The sequence below is a fragment of the Tenrec ecaudatus genome, chromosome 2, assembly GCF_050624435.1.
Source record: "Tenrec ecaudatus isolate mTenEca1 chromosome 2, mTenEca1.hap1, whole genome shotgun sequence".
NCBI classification, from domain to species: Eukaryota; Metazoa; Chordata; class Mammalia; order Afrosoricida; family Tenrecidae; genus Tenrec; species Tenrec ecaudatus.
In genome coordinates this window covers 164,185,954-164,198,409 of record NC_134531.1, presented here as the reverse complement: position 1 = coordinate 164,198,409, position 12,456 = coordinate 164,185,954, and the positions used below count along the sequence as shown (strand labels likewise).

Below are 12,456 nucleotides of genomic sequence, written 5' to 3'. Positions count from 1 at the left end.
TCGACACACGACTGGGGAATAAGTGCGAAATATGAATCTATGAAAACTGGAAGTAGTCAAAAATAAAATGAGACGTTTGGAGATCACCATCCTAGACATTTGTGAGCTAAAATGGACCGGTACTGGCCATTTTGAGACACAGATAATCATACTAACAACGAGTTCAAAGAAAACGACGATGATGACAATGGTCCAGACAACGCTTTGTTCTGCTGCACATAGAGCAACCTCACAACGCTGCTACTCTGCCCGGAACGACAAAATGAAGAGCAACAGCTTGCAGTAACAACAACGACGGGGAAAAAATGAAGAGGAATAGGATTAGCTTCATTGCCCACAACAAAACAAACAAAAAATGCATCTCAAGATCGATCCTGAAATACAACGCTGTTGGTGATATTATCATATTCATATGCCTACAGGGAAGACCCGGAAAAAGATAGGGTTTTCTGCTCCCATAAAGAATTCTAGTCTCTAGAGGAAAATAGAGGAAAGAACTAGAAGGTAAAGGATATTTATAGAGGTCTAAATACAGGCATGTACATATGTAATTATATTTATAAATAACCATAGGGAAATAGATCTGTGTACATATATTTATATGTTACATTATTAAGGTAGCAGACGGACATTGGGCCTCTACTCAAGCACTTTCTCAAGGCAAGAACACTTTGTTCTAATCACCCGGCATGCAGATGCTCACCTTCCCGACACGATCGCTGAAGACAAAACGGTGCATAAGCAAGTGTGGTGAAGAAAGCTGATGGTGCCCTTGACAACAAGCAGCCATCTAGCTGAGAAGCAATAAAGCCCACATGGAAGAAGCACACCAGCCTGTGTGATCATGAGTTGTCTATGGGATTAGGTATCAGGCATCAAAAGACCCAGAACAAAAAATCATATCGATGTGAATGAGGGGGGAGCACGGAGTAGACCCATGGTTCATCTGTAGACAATTGGGCATCCTGTTACAGAAAGGTCATAGGGAAGAGACAAGTCAGTCAGGGGGCAGTATAGCACCAATGAAACATACAACTTTCCTCTATTTCTTTAATGCTTCCCCCCACCCTACCATCGTGACCCCAATTCTACCTTCCAAATCCAGCTAGACAACAGCATGTACACTGGCACAGATAAGAGCTCACTACACAGGGAATCCAGGAGAGATAAACCTCTCAGGACCAATAATGAGAGTAGAGATACCAGGAGGGCAGGGGGGAAGGGGGAGAGGGAAACGATCACAATGATCCACAAATAAGCCCCCAACCCCAAAGGGACAAACAACAACAACAAAAAAATGGGTGAAGGGAAATAGCGGTAGATGTAAGACAAGAAAAAAAAAAGATTTATAAATCATCAAGGGGTAGGGAGGGAGGGTGGAAGAGAGAGGGGTAAAATGAAGAGCTGATACCAAGGGCTCAAGTCGAAAGAAAATGTTTTGAAAATGAGGATGGCAACATATGTACAAATGTGCTTGACACAATGGGTGGATGTGTGGACTGTGGTAAGAGCTGTAAGAGCCCTCAATAAAATGACTTTAAACAATAAAGAAAGGATGACAGACCAAAATGAATGTCAGAGGAGACTCTGAAACTTGCCCTTGAATGTAGAACACCTAGACCGCTTAAAGCAAACGATGAAGCAGAACAGTTGAACAAAAGATTTCAAAGGAAAGCTTGAGAAGACAAAGGCTTTTTTGTTTGTTTTTATATACTTTTATTGGGGGCTCTTACATCTCTTATCACAATCCATACATTCCTCCAGTGTGTCAAGCACATTTGCACACATGCCGCCATCATCATTTTCAAAGCATTCTCTTCCCACTTGAGCTCCTGATATCAGCTCCCCATTTCTTCCCCCTCTCTTATAGTTAAATATTATGATGAAATGTGCAAAGACCAACATATGGAAAATCAAACGGAAGAACATTGGTATTTCTCAAGCTGGATTAACTAAACTCAAGCCTCAAGTTGCAATATTGAAGGTTCTTTGGGCAAAATCGAGCAAATAATTAGAGAAGTTGGATTACACGAAGAAGCAAATGGCATCGGGATTGGATGAAGGCTTATCAACAACATGGGACATGCAGATGACACAACTTTGCTTGTTGAAAGTGAGGAGGACTTGAGGCACTTGGTTGATGAAGGTCAAGGATTGCAGGCTTCAGTATAGATCACAACTCAATGTAAAGACCCAAGTCCTCACAACTGGACTAATAGGTAACATAATAATAAATGGAGCAAAGATTGAAGTTGTCAAAAAATTTTGTCTTGCTTGGACACATAATCAATGCTCCTAAAAGCCGCAGCCAAGAGATCAGAGAACAAATTGCATTGGGCAAATGTGCTGTGCAAGACCTCTTTAAAAGCACAAAGGTAACTTTAAAGACCATGGAAGGTCTGACACATGGTATTTAAACAGCCTCATACGCATGTAAAAGTGGGGACATTGAATAAGAAGACTGATGAAGAATCAATGTATTTAAATTATCGTGCTGGGAAAGAATATTGAAAGTACCATGGGATGTCAAAAGGCCAAGCAAATCTGTCTTGGAAGAAGTACAGCCAGAATGCTCTTTAGAGGCAAAGATGGCGAGACTTCACCTCACATATTTTGGACATGTTGTGGGGAGGGACCAGTCCCTGGAGAAGGACATCCTGCTTGGTAGAGTAGAGGGGCAGCAAAAAAGAGGAAGGCCCTTAACAAGATGGATTGAGGCAGTGGCTATAATAATGGGCTCAAACGTAAGAAGGATTATGAGGCACGGGGACAGGTGTTGTTTTGTTTTATTGTCCGTAGTGTACCTTACGCGTGTGGAACCCATTCAATGGTACCTAACAACAACAACAAGGGCAAGATGCTGAACGATTCAGGCAGCACCAAAAGAAGCTGTAAGGAACAGAGCCACTGTAACAACAACAATGCGTCGACATTCCACCGTTCCAAAGATGGCTCTGAAGACAGAAGCCCACGCTGCATGGGATGAGTCAGCGCAAACAAGGTGCAAGGAACTCACGGAACACCGATCAAAATGTCTCAACAAGCTGATGCAGCGCTGGAGCACTCATTCGTCTGCGCTAAGAAATTTGGAAGACAGCTACTTGGCCAACCAAGTGGAAGAGATCCATCCATATCTGCGTCCATTCCAAAAAAGAGGTGATCAAACAGAATGCAAAAATTATCTACGAATGTCACCAATACCACATGCAAGTAGAATTCTGTGAAGATAATTCAGAAAGGATTGCGGCAGCATACAGACAGGGGCCCACCAAAAACTGAAGGTGGGTTCAGACAATAACATGGAATGATGAATATCATTGCAGATGTCAGACACGTCATGGCTGAAAGCATCTGGATCATGACAAATTATTAATAACATTGGGAAGAATGGGAATTCCAGAAAACTTAACCATGCTCATGCAAGGCCTGTACATTGACCAAGAGGCAGTTGGTAAAACAGAGTAACACAAACTGCACTGTTTTAAGTCAGAAAGATACGTTTCAGAGTAGTGTCCTTTTACCTCCTCCACTGGTATGCAGAGCGAGTAATCTGAGACGCTGGACACTGTGAAGAAGGCACTCGATGCAGATTGGAGGAGGGCTTACCAGCAACCTTCGACACGTACAAGACACAACTGTGCTTCCAGAAAGCGAGAACCGGAAGCACTTGCTGACAAATTTACGCTCTGCTTACTCCAGTAAGGCTTACAACCAGTGTAAAGAAGATCAAAATCCTCACAGGCGGACCGACAGACAACACCATGATTCACAAAGAAAAGATGGGAGTTGTCAAGGATTGCATTTTACTTGGATCCACAATCCATGTTCAGGAAAGCAGCAGTCAAGAATTCAAATGATACATCTCACTGGGCAAATCAGCTGCAGACAGGAGACCTCGTTATAGTATTAAAGAGTAAAATGTCACTTTGAGGACTAGGGTGCACCTGACTATTGCCAGGCTATTTGCAGTTGCCTCATATACACGTGGAAGCTGGGCAGGAAATAGAGAAGACCACGGGCGAATGATGCACTGAATTGTGGTGTTGGCAAAGCCTATTGAAAGTACCATGGGTTACGGGAATAAAACAAATCGCTGTTGGTTGAAGTGCAACCAGACTGTGCCTTGACGAGCGAGGATGGTGAGACTTGTGTACTTTAGACATGCTATCAGGAGGGATCCGTGTTGGGAGAAGGACATCATGATTGGTAGAGGGTCAGAAAAAAATAGGATGGTGCTCAACGAACGAGGTAGACTGACACTGGCTGCACCAACGGGCTCACACACAAGGTGAGTGTGAGGGGGCGCAGGACTAGGCAGTGTTTCGTTCAGTTCTGGAAATGGCTCACCAGCACCCGGCAACAATGTTCAGAACACTAATTCTAAGACCGGCGTCAGTTGTCAGTTGGTTTTGATTGCTTACTCTCATTATAAGAATTTTTTCCCCTGTATATTTTTGTATGTCTGATAATCTTGGATTCATTTTTACCTCGTTGGGTGCTGAATAAATCTGTATTCATATAAATAGTCTCTCTCTTTTTTTTCCTGGGATGCAGTTAAGTTACTTGGAAACAGTTTCATCCTTTTGTGCCTTTATTCATGATTTCCTGGCAGGCCCAGAGCTCTGCTTAGTTGAGGGATAATTAGTTCCTAGTTAGGCAAGATTCTGGAGCCCTGGTGACACAGTAAAGTGTCCAGCTGCTAATCCAAAGGTGATCAGTTTGAATCCACCAGCCACCCCACAGGATAAGAACATGGAAGTCAGCTGCCATAAAGAGTTACAGGCTGGCGAGCCTATGGGACAGTTTGACCCTGTCTTTTGTAAGGCCACTGTGAGTTGGAATTGACTTGCTGTCAACAGGTGTGGGTTTAGTTTGGAGGCAAGACTCTTCAGTACACAAGTGCCCCTGAAGTTTTCCAATCCAGTTGGAAGGGAAAGGCCTGGTGTGCATGCTGGGCACAGTTCTCTTAACCTCTCCCGGGTCCTCTGCAGCTCTCCGTGCTCCTCTTTGTCCAGTCACAGTCCTCCCTCCAATGAATGCTACCTAGCCTCTTGGACTTCCTTGGACTCTCAGCTCCATCTCCTCAACTTGAGGAGTCCGCTGGATTTGCCCTGGGCCCTCTCTGGAGGCAGTGAGTTGGAAAATTTGTAAGGTTCACCTTGCTTGTTTCCTGTCTCTTAGGCTCAGTCTTTCACTGCCTGGTATCCACTGTCTTGAAAACCATCGCTTCATATTATTGTTTAGGTTTTTTGTTTTGTTTTTTAATTTTCAGCTTCTTTCAGATAGGAGGCAAATCTGATGCCTGTTAGTCTATTTTGGTCCCTAAATAATATCTTCTATGTTTATGCATGCGGAGCCCTGATGGTGTAGTGGGTTAGATGCTCGGCTGCCAACTGGTTACAGGGTCAGGAGTTCAAAACCACCAGCCACTCCATGAGAGAAAGATGAGCCTTTCTACTTCTGTAAAGATTGAGAGGTCTCGCAAACCCACAGGGGCAGTTCTACTCTGTGTTACAGGATTGCTATGAGTCAGAATCAAGTCAATGGAATTGAATATGGAGCATGCGTATCTTCATATCTGGGCCCGATTCCTTGTTAATAATATTATTGCTATTATAGCAGGTATGGGTTGAATTAAACTTCCTGCATAGTCAAGCTATTTTTTTCCAGACATTTTTTCATATTTCCACATTCAATAAATGTTCTTCAGATAACAATAGGCTATACACTCCCTTCTTGCACCGCCTTGTTGGGGATGTCAGGCATTCACCAGAACAATGGCCTATTTTGATCACGTGAGAGAAGTTCCTTTGGGGGGATTCGACACACACTGCAAATCAGCCCTATCGAGTTCACAAAGAGAAGCAAATAGGAGGGAGCATGGAGGCTGGCCTTTGGGTGCCTTGGGGGCCTTTCCGTCCAACAAAGGCTCTATTCTTGACTGGATGTGAAACCCCAATGGAGAAGGCTGCGGAACAGCAAGGGAATGGAGTGGCAAGGTCCCCAGGGAATGCTGAAAGTGGACTTCGGGGCCAGGGCGTGGTGCCCCAACAGACTGGACTGGAAAACGCTCCTAAGGGCCAGCAAACGATCCCTGAACTAACTACAAGCTTTTCTCTTGTGAACTGTTTTATTCTGTTCTTTGTCAGTGGTTTGTTTTTCTTGTTTTGTTGTCTGGTTGTATACTGTTGCTTTGTTTTCCTCTGTCTAGTTTTCGTGCATGTTAGTGACTCCACAGGTCTGTCTGAATAGGACAGGCTGGATGAACTATCTGGAGGAAAAACAACGGGACCGACAGTTTTGGGGGGCTTGGGGTGGGGGGGTAGGGGGGGTAAGGAAGTGGTGTTAACAAACCCAGGGACAAGGGAAAAACATGGGACCCCAAATGGTAGAGAAGGGGGAGTGGCAGGCCTGGTGGGAAATGATCAAGGGTAAGGTTGCTTACAGAAGAGGTATACTCTAGCCCAGGTGGCGATGAAGCATGGTAGTAGGGCAGGAGGAAAGTCAAGAGAGATGGAGGAAAGAGCAAGGAGTCAAAGGGCATTCATGGAGGTCTAGACAAAGACATGTACATCCAATGGAGAAGGCTGCTTTACTTCCCACTCTGGAGAAGCTGAGCCCTCAACAGAGGGGCTTCCTCAGAGCCCTGCAGGCCGGGTCTTCAGCTGTGGGGCTCCCCTGGGCCATCAGTCCCGTGCCCGGGAGGGGGTTTTCTGAACTGCTGCCAAGGACTCTGGCATGGATGTTGGAATAGCGGGCCAGCCCACCAGTCTGGCTCCCCTCACATTCTGGGAGGGGAGTGCAGAGGGCAGGCCTGCTCAGGCCAGCTGGCTGCCTCCCACCTGCAAGCCCAGCAAGCCCTGCCAAACTGCCTAGCTTCCGGTCTGCGTGCCTGCCTGGTGCTGGGGGCTGCTCCCGGGTGGGCAAAGGCAGCTGGCGCAAGCAAACAGCTCGCAATCCTGCTCTTGACACGCTGATGCCAAAGTTCAGTTGGAAGGAATAAAAGGCAAACAGAGACCGAAGCTTCGCCCAGACAAGTTGTTTAAACCAAGGAAGCCGAGGGAGAGTGGCTCCGCAGCTCCCGGCTGTCAGCTGTGGGGAAGTTCCCTCCCCGCCACCCCCACCCCCAAACCCACAGAAAGGAAAAGCTCTTCAAGACATCTGTCAACTCATTACTGAAAAGTCAGCTTGCACAGTCGGGGATTCACTGGAGCCGGCAACATTTGCCCCGGCAGCAGAAGGTGATCCTGGGCATGCCCAGGGAGCGGAGCACTCTGTTCCCTCCCTGCTGGGATGGCCGCCTCTGCCGCTCCAGAACGGTGCAGACCCCTCTGAAGGAAGAGCAAGCCTGCGACTACGTAGAGTCATGTGCATGAGACGGTCAAGGAAACTAGGGACGCTGCGATGCAGTTCTCACCATCAGTGGGGGTGGCGTGGGGGCTGAAAAAGGAAAGATAGTAGTGATGTGTTCCTTATGAACACATCAACAAATCTAGTTTTGTTTTGAAAAGCAGCGATGAGTGTACTGTACATGGTATTTTAAAATACAAGTTTCCCCTGCTATCTGAAAGTAAAGCATGCTCATGAATCCTTTCGTACTCAGAAACGGCATAAAGCAAAGCAGGAATTACCATGACTTTATAAAGGAAACATTATTTTGAGTGCTCCTGAACCAAAAACCATAATCACCACATCACACCGAAGAACACATAAAGCCTAAGAGCACACGAACGCGCAGCATTCCCAGGTAGTTAGTTCAAAGCCAGGGCAGCTGAATACTGCGTGGAGTCCCTGGGCCCAGGGCACGCCAATGCCGCTCTCACTGCAAAGCAGATGCTGACTGTGAGCTTGGCTTTGCCCCTGTTGCCATAAGAGCAAGCGCCCTCTTTAGGTCTCTGTGTTGCTGTTGGGGGCCACTGAGTTGGTTCCCACTCCTAGCGACCCCATGTACACGAGAGCCCAACACTGCCGTCCTGAGCCATCCTCACCATGGTACCCGGGCCCGTCATGGCAGCCCTGGTGTCAGTCTCTCTCCTGGAGGGCCTTCATCTCTTTTGCTGCCCCTCCACTTTACCAAGCATGATGTCCTTCGCCAGGGACTATCTCTCCTGACAACATGTCCAAAGTCCCTGAGACAGTCTCCCATCCCTGCCTCTAAGGCACATGCTGGCTCTTTTAGCGAGTGAAGTGGATTTCTTTCAGCAAGTGAAAGTGGATTTCTTTCAGCGAGTGAAAGTGGATTTCTTTCAGCGAGCGGAAGTGGATTTCTTTCAGTGAGCGGAAGTGGATTTCTTTCAGTGAGCGGAAGTGGATTTCTTTCAGTGAGCGGAAGTGGATTTCTTTCAGTGAGCGGAAGTGGATTTCTTTCAGTGAGTGAACTTTCATAAGAGAAGAGTGGCAAGAACGGTCTTCAAAAAGCAGGGGATCGTTGCCCTGTAAAGTAATGTGACTGCAAAGGCCTTCTTGTGGTGCCAATGTCCCAAGTGGCTGGCTGCCCACTTCTAACTGTGGGCACACTCGACTTCCATTAAAGTCAACCAAAGCCAAGCCCATGGTCATTGAGTTGATTCTCTTTCACACTGACTCTACGTCGGATTTCCGAGACTGTATACATTTCTGTTAGAGGCTAATAAAAATGCAGCATTTCTACTATGCATGTTTGCAGATCCCGCCCAGTTCTACTTCTCTCTCTCTCTCTCTCTCTCTCTCTCTCTGAACCCTAGGGTGGAGCCCAAATGAAAACCATCTTTCTTTCAGGGGAGACTGTGTTGAAGTGAAATTACTTGGTTTGGCTCTGTTCTTCTCTCCATAGTCTTTGTAACCCCACCAAATGACTGGGTGGCAGGATGCAGATAAGAGTGTTTGGGCTCAAATGAGGGAATTGGTCTCTTTTGGTCCATCTGCTGCATATGAAGTAAGCCATCCCAAGAACAGAGAATCCCATGGCTCCCATGAGCTGAGCCCATCTGAACTCCCTGCAGAGATCAGCAGTGGACGCAGGAGCACATGTGGTGACATAGAGACCAGGACACAGAGCAGCAGGCCTTCCTGGCTCATTGGACAAGTAAAAACAGAGCAGGAGGCTGGCTTGTGGTGCCCTTTGGGCATTTACCAACCTTAAAGCGACTCACAGAGACCCCTTGTAAAACAGAGCCGAACATTGCCTAGTCCTGCGCCATCCTCACAACTGTTCGTGTGTTTGAACCAGCTGCGGCGATGGCTGTGCTGATCCATCTTGCTGAGGGCTGCCTTCTCTCTCACCGTCCCTCTACTTCAGCAAGCACGATGCACTTGGGGCATTTATCAGCACGAAAGAAACTGTAACACTTGCTGAAACAGGGCAGAAGTCAAGGGACTACTGCCCAGCCGAGAGATCAAGAACCCAAGAGAGTCAAGCTTGCTGGCTGAAAATGCACACAATGCACAAAAGGACTGTGTCTTTCATGCTTCTCATACGGAAATATAAGCTGCTAACTTCTGTGATAAGCCTGCTCACTGTGCGCATAATGTTGTCTGTGAGTTCTGTGTGGCCACTGCAATGGGTTCTCACCCAGCAGAGGTGCGAGTGCCGTGGGGAGAGCGGTGTCAGAATAGGGTGAAGGAGGTCACAAAGCTCCTAGTGTCCAGCACAGGGCCTGACACACAGAAGACCACTGACACACAAATGCAGACATAGATTAAAGCCACACCCAGCCTTCCTCTCTCTAGTCCTTACATGGTGGGGGGAGGGGTACTTCAATCCTCATAGTTGACAGTTCCAAACCACCAGCAGGTGGTTTCTTCAGGAGAAGATTGGGCTTTCTACTCCTGTAAACAGTATCTGAAGCTCCCCACAGGACGTAGCTGAGTCAGTGTTGACTCAATGGCAGTGTTTTTCTTTTCAGTTACTGCTCACTAGTCCTTCTCTGCTCTGGTTAAAATGAGAATCACTTTGGGAGGTTTCTATAAACACTATGGCCTAAGCCTCACCCCCAGAAATTCCTATTTCCATTGTGTGGAGCGGTGGCATGGTGGTCACACACTGGACTACTACCATGGGGGCGGTTGTTAGAAATCACCCGTCTCTCCAAGGGAGGAAGATGGGACTTTCTACTCCTGACATTTAGGGCCTCTGTGAGTAGGCATTAACTCGATGGCAGTGAGTTTGGTTTTGGTGTGGGGTATGGCCTTGGCCTTTATATTTAAAAAATTCAGAAACAAAACAAGGAAAAACACCTCCAGGAGCAGCCAAGGTTGAGAACCCACTGTACCACAAGAACCATTAGACTATAATGCTACCAAATGAGCTTCTCTCCGAGACCCAGAAAGATGAAATTATTGTACAGTTCTGAACTCTGCTCGAGGCTAAACACAGAAACTGAGTTTCTGATCCTCAGAGTCAGGTCACAGTTGTGAATCCAGCTGCATCAGTAACATGCTCAGACTGAGGTGGGAAACGTGGGCTTGACACTGGACACCAGGAAACGCCGCACCCTGAGGCCCCCAGCCCCCCTTGGCATGGCAAGAAACCCCTGGGCAGTGGCAAGCAGCACGTCTTTAGGGAAGGATTCCCAGCCGGGTGATGCCTGATACTGGGCAAGTCTTCCTCGAGCTCCTGATCTTGGTTTCCTCATCTCTGCAGCCGAGATGAAAGTAATCACACCAACCTCAGAGTCCTGTGCAGGAGCTGCGGTAAGCAATGGAACTGAAAGTGTTTTGTAAGTTGGCCAAGCATGCTCCCAAGATTAATTCTTTATTACAGCATTCTACCGATTGTGTTCTGACAGGTGACATGGCTCAGAAGCTGAGAACATGAGCAAGCCTTGGGGGCCCAGTGGTTACGAGTTGGGCTGCTAAGCTCAGGTCAACAACTTGAAACCACCAGCTGCTCCATGGGAGAAAGATGAGGCTTTCCACTCCAGTTAAGAGTTAGTCCCAGAAACTCACAGGGGCAGTTCAACCCTGTCCTGCAGGGTAACTATGAGTTGGATCGACTCAATGGCCATGAGAAGAAGTCAAGAACATAGATTCTAGAGTGAGACATCCTGAATTTAAACTGTGGCTTCTCTCTTACCGGCTGTGCAGTCCTATGTGAATGTTGGAAATGTTTGGGGCCTCGATTCCTCCAGATAGCAATACTGGTGAATAGCTCATAGGATTTTTAACCAGACCCAAGCCATGGTATTTTCAACTTTCATAATGCAAGTGAAAGTTGGACAGGGATAAGTAGACTGAAGAGGAATGCATGAATTTGAATTATGGTGCTGGCTAAGAATATTTAACATACTGTGGGCTATCGAAAGAACAAACAAACCTCTCTTGTTAGAAGTGCAGCCAGAATGCCCCTTAGAGGCAAGGATGATGAGACTTTATCTCATGAGCCTTTGGACATGGTGTCAGAAGAGACCAGTCCCTGGAGAAGGACATCATGCTTGGTAAAGTAGAGGAGCAGCAAGAAAGAGGAAGGCCCTCGGCGAGATGGATTGACACAGTGGCTGCAACAATGGGCTCAAACATGACAATTGTGCAGACGGTGCAGGACCAGGTGGAGTTTCGTTCTGCTGTGCACACGGTTGCCATCACTTCGAACTGACGTGGCGGCACCTCAGGAAAACAACACATCCCAGCGCTCACAGCAGTGGCTCCCAAACTTGAGCGAGCCTCGGAAACAGCTGGAGGGCTTGTTATCACACAGGCTGCTTGGTTCCACCCCCGGGTTTCAGAGTCCATAGATCTGGGCTGGGCATGGAGGCTTTGAATTTCTAACATGCTCAAACCATAGTTTGAGGACCACGCTTAAAATACTGGATTATCTGCTGGCACTATCAGAAGGGTTGGACTGCTAACTTTAAGGTCCATGGTTCAAACCCACCAACCGGTCCTTGGGAGAAAGAGGGTATCTGCTCCCTAAAAGACTGACAGCCTCAGAAATCCTATGTAGGGTTGATATGAGCTCAAATTGACACACTGTCGGGGGTGTTATTTTGTTTTGTTTTGCGTTTAAAACAATGCCTACCAAACGAGTGTTAGTTATTAATATTTTGTTCCTGGGCCTACTCAGTACTGCCTTCGTGAAGAAGCCATTTTGAAACTTCCCAATGTAGTCTTTCCCACAGTGTCATCCCAACATGGGCAGTGTGAGCATCAACTGGGAATTAGTTCCAAATATGAGTTCTCAGCCCTCCTCCCAGAGCTGCTGAATCAGGAGGTATGGGAGGGAGGCCCACTATGCTGTGTTTTCACAGCCCTCTAGGCCACGCTAATGCATGCCCAGCTTGTGGGTTACTGCTCTCCAGAAAGCCACCACGACGGAGACTGAGACCACCACCACGACCACCCTCACTTCAGATGGGCAGGGGAGCCGCAGGGCAGCTTTGACTCCAGAGTATGAGGAGTTTATGCTGGAGTCTAAGCTTCCTATTCAGTGTGATTTTAAGGAAACCACAAAGCTCCTTTAAGCCCAGGCTGCTGCATCTT

The 12,456-nt window shown here is 47.2% G+C and overlaps 1 protein-coding gene across 3 annotated transcripts in view; it reads right to left on the bottom strand.

The window, feature by feature from the left end:
- GALNT10 (polypeptide N-acetylgalactosaminyltransferase 10) overlaps positions 1 to 12,456 on the bottom strand; it is a 270,449-nt gene that overhangs the window by 139,762 nt on the left and 118,231 nt on the right. The gene's annotated exons all lie outside the window — the stretch shown is intronic.